Here is a 7,500-nt window from a genome sequence, read left to right as displayed (position 1 = left end):
GTGATGTATTCTTGACAGAGACGTTTGTAGTAGAACTTTAACCCCTAGAAGACGGCTCTGAAGGGTGGCTCCACACTTTGTTATAATGCCTTGTTGACAGAGGTGTGTGGGTAGGGCTTAAGTCCCGACAAAACAGTTCCGCAGGATTGTACTACATTGTGTTGTAATGCCTTGTTGGCACAGGCGTGTGAGAAGGGCTTTAACCCCGACAAGGCAGTTCTAGGGGATTGTACTACATTGTGTTGTAATGCCTTGTTGACAGAGGCGTGTGAGCAGGGCTTTAGCCCCGACAAGGCGGTTCTCACGGACACCTGTGACGCCGCTACGCTGGACTGTCAGGCTGACGGCGACTGTAATCATGGTCAACAATGCTGCTTTGAGGTGAGCATGCACGTTGACAAATATACCAAAGTTATGCAGGACAAACACCAGGCAGACAAAAATTGAAATTGTTTGTTCGATCACAAAACAAAGGTAAAAAAAATAAATAAATAAATAATGGGGGAGGGGGGAGAGGGGGGAGGGGGGGGGGGGGGGGGGGGGGGGGGGGGGGGTTATGGCAATGAAGCTATGGGTGATAATCTTGTCTTCAACACTGCAGAATTTATGTCACATTATGTTAGTGTCACTGGAAGGTGGCAGAATGGTTAAGACGCTCAGCTGCCAATACAGAGAGTCCGTGAGGGTGTGGGTTCGAATCCCGCTCTCGCCCTTTCTCCTAAGTTTGACTGGAAAATCAAACTGAGCGTCTAGTCTTTCGGATGAGACGACAAACCGAGGTCCCGTGTGCAGCACGCACTTGGCGCACTGAAAAAGAACCCATGGCAACGAGAGTGTTGTCCTCTGGCGAAATTACGTAAAATGAAATCCACTTTCATAGGTACACAAATATGTAAGCATGCACTCAAGGCCTGACTAAGCGCGTTGGGTTATGCTGCTGGTCAGGCATCTGCTCAACAGATGTGGTGTAGCGTGTATGGATTTGTCCGAACGCAGTGACGCCTCCTTGAGAAAGTGAAACTGAAACTGAAACTAGTGTCACTGGGTGGAGGCTGAGTGCAGTTTAGTGTCGGCTGAGTTTGATCTGCACACAGATATTTCGCCTAATTGTATACACACACACGTGCGCGAGTGTGCGTGCGCGCACACGCACACAAACAGACACTCACGCACACACACACAGAACTTTCTTTAACACAATTCAGTGTCACCATTGCTATCGTCATCAACCACGCTAACAAAAACAACCCCCAGTGCCATTAACAACACCAAACGCCAGAAAATGATGCAGCAGCATACAAAACCCATACCATCACCAACCTAGAAGAACCACCACCATCGCCACAGACAGACAACTTTCGACAGATCCTCTGTCGCAACATGCACCACAGAAACATCGCCAAACAACACCCGGTGTCGCCGACACCCTGTAGTGTTACAATACTAACGATAGTTTTCCTGAATGATTCCAGGTGGATGGCTGTAACTCCAAGTGCTACCACCCTGACCATGGCTCCCACACCCCCCATCCCCACACCCCCCACCCTCACGGAGGTAATGGCAAGTAAACGTCAAGTCCACTGACGACATCGTCGACGTCATAGACCACGCGCGTCTTGTCTGCTGATGTCACTGGGGCCGTGTCTTTGATATATTATAGGGTGTTTGTTTTTTGTTGTTGTTTTTTTTTTCTGCTTCTTCGATCTTAAGTTTTATGTGGTAAACGTCAACGTTTCTTGTTAGCTGCTTGATGATTGGAAAGCAGTCTAGTATCAACGAAAAAATGAATTATATGAATTATGCTCGTGGTACAGAATTTTGACTGGTCAGTTGATGAATGTACACAGCATGCGAAAATGGTGAAAGATTATGGAATTTGAATTTCATGAATGAAGAATAACTGATGTTTATACTGAATTATGAGTTTTCTTTTTCTTGATCGTCTGTGTGTGTGTGTGTGTGTGTGTGTGTGTTTGCATGTGCATGTGTGTGTGTGTGTGTGTGTGTGTGTGTGTGTGTGTGTAAATGTGTGATACAGAGAGAGAGAGAGAGAGAGAGAGAGAGAGATTTGCCACCTTTTTTTATTTTTTATTTTTTAAATGTTTATTACATCTCCTGTTTGAGTCAACCAGCCAGTACAGAAAACATTAGGGGCAACTCCCCAATTTAGCTAAATAATCACATCAGATAAATCATTCGTTTCACACACACACACACACACACACAGAGAGGGAGAGAGAGAGAGAGAGAGAGAGAGACTTTGTTTTTATCAGTATGTAAGGAGAAAAACAGGTAATAAATTGAGCTTTAAGATACTTTCCTCTGGTCAGTTCAGTTCAGTTGCCCAAAGAGGTATCACAAGTTTATGACAAATCCATGTACGCTACGACACATCTGTAAACCTAACATGCTTAGTGAGGCCTTGAGAGAAGACGAAATAAAATGAAACACACAAGCAAACAAATAAAATGAAATAAAATAAAAGAAATAATAAAATGATTTTTTTTTTTAACAATGATGATAAATAAATATATAAATAATAAACGCGCACGCGCGCGCGCACACACACACACACAATCACACGCACACACAAACAAACACACACATATAACAGCCGCCGTGGCGAAGTGGTTAGCGTCGCTGGGTTGCTGGGAGGACGCGGGTTCGAATCCCAGCGAAGGAGGGTTTTTCGGCCCGCGGCCGGCTCCTACCCAGAGTTGAGTGTGCTATGGGTTTAAATGGGAAGACTGTGACCACAAATCACAAATATTGTGATTATTTTATATCCCAAATCATTGAAAACTTCAATAAATAAGCACGGTATCCTGTCTGCCAGTCTTAGTGTAAAAAAAAAAAAAAAAAAAAAAAAACCGACAGGCAATCAAATCGTGAAATATAATCAGTGAAATCTTCACTGTTCTGTTTTCCAGTTCACATGTACTCATAAAGAGAATCATAGATTCAGTGTTGCGTACACAGTCTGGTGCAATGGGCAGGGGACAAGTAAACAGGGCAGGTCTCCATCATGCAGGCTACCAGTTGACCAGGTGCTACAGACCCAAGGCACTGATGTCCAGCTTGTCAACCCCCCAGCAGAGGCAGGTCGTCGGGCGTATCAAGGAAAACCACCTTTGGTTCCGATGTCTGGTCTGGTGCGTTCTTCAGCACGCAGCGGATCTTGCACCCTGGTGTTGAAGCGACTCTTCAGGTTCAGGTTCAGGTTAGGGGCTGATGTTGATCATCGTAGCCTCACGGCTTTTTAAGCCCCGTCTCATTTATGATTAGCACAAGGCCTCACGGCCTTCTTTGTGCTATGTCGTTATCGGTCTTGTCTCAGTCTAAGTAGACCCAGTTACAATTATCTTGGACCATCAAAGTCAAACCAGATGTCTTTTAAAATTTTGTGATTATCGATAAGGTTCTTGAAGTTGTTGGTATTGGAAACATACTCTGTCCACGTTTGCGTTCTGTTTCGCGATGTGAAGCATTCTGCTCCTTAGAGGGGTCAGGTCATCGTTCACATATACGGTCTTGTTATTTGACGTCGTCTTTAGTTGTTTTCGTTTTGACATGATGAGTGCTTTCGTTTTTCGTGACTCGAGTTTCACAATGACAGGCCGACTTGAAGAGAAGCTTTTGTCACTGGTGTTGCTGTTTTTTTTGATTTTTGTTTTCGGGTCCCACTCTGTACACAGCCTCAATGTCCTCAGGTCTGATGTTACACGCTGTTGCTTGAAAGACATTGATCACTTTCTGTTCAGTGTTTCTGTCTGGTGTTTCACTGAGGCCTACGATCTTGACAGTTTCACGTCTGCTGAGCTGGTCTTGCTGGTCAAGTTAGTATTGCAGAAACAGATTTTGCTGTTGCAGACGCTACTGACAATTCACGTTCTTTCATCAATTGGGTAACAACAGAAGATAAACTGTCCTTCAAGGTAGTTAGCAAAATCTTCTGAATGGTAGAGGACACAACTGGAATCAAAAGTTCTGTGACACGTGAAGCAATTTCGTCATAGTCACTGACGTCATTATTTTTCTGGCTCTTACTCAGGATCAGGATCAGGTGCGTTGTTTTATACAACTAAGCCATTTTTGGCTTTTTATGTCAATTCAGATTTACTCCTTTACATTGTTGGTCAGGTCGTTGACTAGCTCAGTCATTTTATCCATCAAAGTCATATTTCGTTTTTGTCAATAACTCGTGTTTATCTATGAGGTTCTTAAAAAGTATTTATACTAGGTGCACGTTTGATATTGTTTGTTAATTTGTTCCAATAATTTGTTACTCTGTTACTAAATGTAAACTTTCTGAGATTTGTTCTGAAATACTGTTTAAATATTTTGTCTGTACTGTTTCTTGTAGTGTCGACCTCTGAAGTACAAAAAAAGCATGCTTTGTTTACATCGTCAAAACCATTTAATATTTTGTACGTCTGTATCAAGTCCCCTCTTACTCTTCTTGCTTTAAGTGATGGTAGTTGTAAGTACTTTAATCTTTCTTGATATGAATAATCTTTTATGCTACAGACTCAACACATCCTTTTCTATTTCCCCCACAAATCAAGACCATCAACAAGTCTGTCAATAGAAAGTCCTGGGAATGAAAAAGGCCCATATCCTTTAACTCTTTCCATACGAACGGCGGAGGAGACGACGTTAACAGCGTTTCACCCCAGTTACCATCATCAAAATATTACAAGCGGAAGGCTCTTATACTGAAGACGTGTATGTTGACAAAGAATACCACAATTCTGACGACGGAAGCTAAAGTTTGGATCATTGAGACACCCACTGGACATCCGAGGGGTCTGTGTAGAGGAGAAGAGAGGACCGGCCGTACTGAGTGAGTTAATGGATGGCAGTGAATCCACATTTGCTGTGTCCAGGGCTTTGCAAAGAAAGGCGGGGGTCCGTCGCTCCGTCTTCTCCTTCCGACGCTTTCAACATTTCCTGACCTGTCCGTTATCCATTCGTACCTGCGTGGGCTTCATGTGTCACGGAGCTCTTATCCTTGGCTGGAAGTCCTCCTAGGAGACGGAACTCCTAAGAAAAAACCTGCACCTGCCGAGGGCGTCCTACACGTGGCAGTATCTGCACCTGTGGGACTCTGAGCGTCGGTAGGCGAGAGAGTGGGGAAGGGACTGCACAACTCCTCTTCACTAAAAAAAAAAAAAAAAAAAAGTCACCTGTGCTGGTCAGGTAGCCAGGCTAATGTCGGAACGACGAGCTAGCCGTTCAACACCCAGCTTTCCCAAGCCCTGCAGTGATGGAGAAGTGGTAACGGGGACAGGCAGAGGGTGCTGCTGGCAGTTCCTAGTCGCGACTCTGCACGCAGGCGGCTGTGGGGTGATGGTCGTCCGCCGTTGACTGGGGCAGATGCTGTATCCTCCTACAGCGTCAGAGCAGCCCTTTTTAGGGACAGCACTGCTCTCCCCACACGGGGAAGGGGAGATACATGGATCCCTAAACAAAGCCTGCCTCACCTAGTACCTAGTAGGAAACCGCACCTACTTGGACATCCAACACTAGCGGTCGAAAACAACAGAAGAAAAGAACCAAGAGTCATGCCCTGACTCTGGGTGCCTGGATTGTTCACACCCTTTTGGACAGATATGACAGACCAGAAAGGCACACAGCATTCATTGCTAGTGGACATAGCAGCTCTGAGCGAAACCAGGTTTGTTGGTGAAACCCAGCTGGAGGAAGGTGGAGGGGGCTACACCTTCTACTGCATTGTAAAGCCAGATGGCACCCCAAGAGCCTCAGGCGTGGGCTTTGCCATACAAACCAAACTTGCACGACAGCTTGACAGCCTTATTTTTTAAAATTATGTTTAGAGAATAGGTTTAGAATGGGCTTAGCATTCAAACCGGGAATGGCTTCGCACATTCTGCGCGAGCCGTTGGAGACCAGCGGTTAGTTGCGAAAAAGGCGTCTGCTATAGTTCAGCTTTCAGCTTGTGCTGTGAGTTGAGCCACGGTCATCTGTAGTCAGCTGAGCGCTTGGCTACACTAAAATGGCGCCAGCTCCCCATCTGGTGGGCTCTGAACGCCTCACATGAAATAGTGCACAATAACATTCCTCTGCACATGAAAAAAACATTGGTGTATGGTGTGTATCTTTATATCACCAGGAAGAATTCTGTCTGTTGTCACTGTGAAGAAAACATCGTACATGGTTGCAACAGAATGTCTGTGGCCTTTCAACAGAGGAAAATGTGTCTGTGTAGGCCTACGTACTGTGTGCCTGTGTACATTTGTTTCTAGCTTTCATGTCCGTGTTACTACGTATTGGTTGCGTATCTTTTGTACCTGTATGTGTGTATGTTTGTGTGCGTGCGTGCGTGTGTGTGTGTGCGTACGTGCGTGCGTACGTGCGTGTGTGTGTGTGTACGCGCGCGTTTATCATTTACGTATCTATTCATTATCATTGTAAAAATAATTTCATTTTATTATTTCTTTGATTTTATTTGTTTGCTTATGGATTTCATTTTATTTTCTCTCAAGGCCTGACTATGCATGTTGGGTTAACAGCTGTGTCGTAGCGTATATGGCTTGTGATAAAGTAGTGATGCCTCTTTGAGCAGTTGAACTGAAATGATCAGAGAAAAATATCTTAGAGCTCTTAATTTATTACTGTTTTTCTCCTTACATACTGATAAGAACAAAGTGTGTGTATATGTGTGCGTGCGCCCGCGCGCGCGCGTGTGTGTGTGTGACTCGACTCGACTCGACTTCATTTATTGTCATAAAATCCCGAAGGATTAATAGACACAACAAAGAACAAAAGGAACAAAGAAATAAACGTTCATCTAATAACATGCAATGAAATACATAGTTGGCGAGTGTTTTTGACAGTCATCGCAGTTGAATAAATCACTTGTTTTTAGGATATTGTTTTGTATTTTTCTAGTGATCGCATTTGATTGATGATCATACTGCTTGTACAGTTGTAATTAGATGGTTTCGCAAATTATGAAATAAGATACACATATCTAAGAAATGTGATTCATCTTCAACAACTTCACATATCACATAACCTCTCTTCTCTGGGAATGTTTGCATATCTTCCTCGTTCGATGTTTAAATAATGTGCTCTTATTCTGAGTTGACAAAGAGCTTGTGTGTGAGCAGGATCGATTTTATCAGCCGTTAGATAATTCTCAATTTGATAATCGTTTCTTCAGTGTAGTATGTCGACTGATTAATCCAAACATGACCTAATCCTACACTGTGGAGAATATTCTTTGCAAATAGTATCCATGGGTTTTCAATAGTGTCTGTTTGGTTCATCATTGATATATAGACCTTTTTGATATGGCTATCATCATGTGCATCCAGAATATGAGTCCAGTGGCCAAGACCTCTGCATGCAATATGAATTCCAGTTGGAAATCTGCCCAGTTCTGCTAGAGTTGGCAGATTCATTGTTTTAGAATGTACCCCAAGAAGCAGCAGGCAAATTTTTTTGTATGCATTGTGTGTGTGTGTGTGTGTGTGT

The sequence above is a fragment of the Babylonia areolata genome, chromosome 16, assembly GCF_041734735.1.
Source record: "Babylonia areolata isolate BAREFJ2019XMU chromosome 16, ASM4173473v1, whole genome shotgun sequence".
Taxonomy (NCBI): domain Eukaryota; kingdom Metazoa; phylum Mollusca; class Gastropoda; order Neogastropoda; family Buccinidae; genus Babylonia; species Babylonia areolata.
The sequence above is the reverse complement of the archived record's forward strand: the minus strand, read 5'-3'. Positions refer to the sequence as shown.